Genomic DNA, 2377 nt, shown 5'->3' on the forward strand with positions numbered 1-2377 from the left:
TACAATTATTGTCAGCCCGGGTGTTTCGTTCCATCACTGAAAATAAACATCATTTATCATACTTGTAAAGATTAGCCCCTGACAGCTCCAGCTCTGCTTTGCATAAATGTGTATTAATGTCGGCTCTGTCTGAAGTGGAGAGAGAAGTCTATATTTCACAAGAATGATTAGACAGTGTCACCACTGCTTTAAGTAATGTCTTATCATGACGGATAATCAAACAGTGAAAAAAAACAACAAAAAAAGGCAATTTATTGCATATGCATTTTTTGCTTTATTGGGCTGAGAAATAGCAATAGTTTTGCTACTGCATTTTTGAGGTTTGTAATGTCCAGGTCCTGGGCTGGTGACACTTCTCTGGGTTTCAGGGGGCACATGGTGTTTCAGCTTATCAGCAGAGCTGGTACCTCCACCTCTCTGCAAGGCTGCCTTGAGTCTTCCCATTTGGAGACCCAGGAGTCAACAATTTTGCCAGACTTTTAACAGTCTGCACCTTGGGCTGAGTCAAATTTGGAAAGTTTCAAACTAAAATGTTGATGACATTGGTTAGAGTGAAATTAAGGGAAAATACTATGCTTAGGCTAAAATATTTTTACAGACATTTTCCAGAGAAGCTCTAGGGCTCCAGGGCCTTGGAGCAAGACCTCAACAGTCGGCATGTGCCTACCCTCAGGTCAGGGCTGCACTTTTGCTGTTCCCATCAAAATGCACCCACATTAACTGCAGGGAAAAAAAGATCTGTTTGTCAGTGTGTACTTTAGAGATGTTAGAGCTCAACAGCTGAACTCTGTGTACTTGAGGTCTCAGCTGACAGGAGGGAAGGAACCCTGTTGCAGTGACTGTGTCTCCTGGCAGTCGCCATGGAGGATGTCTCTCTGGCATCCAGAATGAAAACAGCTAAAGACACAAGCTGAGGTGTCTCTCTCTGCCAGCTAAGCCAGGGCAATGCCAAGAATGTTCCCTTGTCACCTGAACCATTCATTCTCTGAGAGAGAAATGCACATGGGCACCGATGTCCACGACACACTGACTGTAAGTCAGCTCTCTGCTGCAGTGCACAAAACACCTCTGCGGCTTTTGTGAAGAACGTCAGAGCTGAAGCAAAGTCCTTATCATCAGTATCAGAGCTGCTACTGGGCCTCTATAACCAGTTTTAGAAACTGAAGAAGGGAAACCAAACCCAACCCCGTATGTGTTTTCAGGTGCCATTTTTTGTTTTGCTGAAGCTTGAGTAGTGCACTGAAAAGCCTATGATTTCTGGGCATTACATCTGGGTTTTGTGAAAGCCCCAGGCTGCAGAGTAAGGGTGCTTTTGTGAGAGTATCTGCTTTCATTCTTGCTGGTTTTAAAAAGTAATTTCCAAAGTTTATGCCTTCATGGGGGGGAAAAAAAGGCACACAACAGCTTGGAGGCATGGATCCTCAAAAGAAAATGTCAAATAAAACCTTTTATTTATACTCTTATAATTTCTAAGACAGCCACCTTATTTTGGAAGGCTTGTGTTTGAGATCAGTGTTAATTGAAGATGACACCTTAAAATTAGCCCACTGCAGAGGTATCTCATTGAATTAGATCCTAAAGGAGCAGTAATGCATTAAGTACCATATATGAAAATAAATAAACCTCTTCCCTGCATAACTAATAGCTACTTCTGCTATAAAGCTGAAGCATTTAAAGCACTGGAACTATACTGAGTGCTTATACTGCTATTTTTTCTTTTTTTTTTTTTTTTTTCCTTTTAATGACAGCCCCAGTTTATTCCCCTTCAGACTACAGTTACCTCCAGTTTTACCTCCTCTGCTCTGATTTGGTGCTGGGTGGTGATACAAAAAACACTGTGGCACAGCTTTTCATTTGCTAAAGAAACTGAAACTTCACTCTGGAATAAAACTGAAAAAAAGAAAAAAAGAAAAAAAGCTAAAGTAGTGCAGGTGAAGGAGCCAGTTGGTGGTGGTGGAGGGAAGGAGTGGGTGAGGATGGCACTGGGACCACTAGCTATTGAAGAAATGCTGATTTTAGCCAGTGGTATTAGCAACTGGCACTTTTTAAAGTGCTAAAAGCCTTGGACACAGATTACCATGCACATATTTCAATTTCCTTTAAATCCAGGGAGATTTTCTGTTAAAGCACATTCTCTCTCTCTCTCTGACTCTCCCTCTTTTTTTTTTTTTTTACAGCTAGATTGTGCTTGATGGGGACTGTTAACTGAATGCAGCATATTATATATTACTTCAATAAATCACCGACAGCCGAAGCATTCAATATCATGCAGAGCAGTAATCAGGGGAAGTCTTAATCACACTTTAAATGGTTTGGATTTATGCTCTGCTTTCCACGGGCTACTGCCACTGCTGGAAAGGCACAGAGGCACAGCTCA

The sequence above is a fragment of the Corvus brachyrhynchos genome, unplaced genomic scaffold (assembly GCF_000691975.1).
Source record: "Corvus brachyrhynchos isolate BGI_N302 unplaced genomic scaffold, ASM69197v1 scaffold126, whole genome shotgun sequence".
Lineage (NCBI taxonomy): Eukaryota > Metazoa > Chordata > Aves > Passeriformes > Corvidae > Corvus > Corvus brachyrhynchos.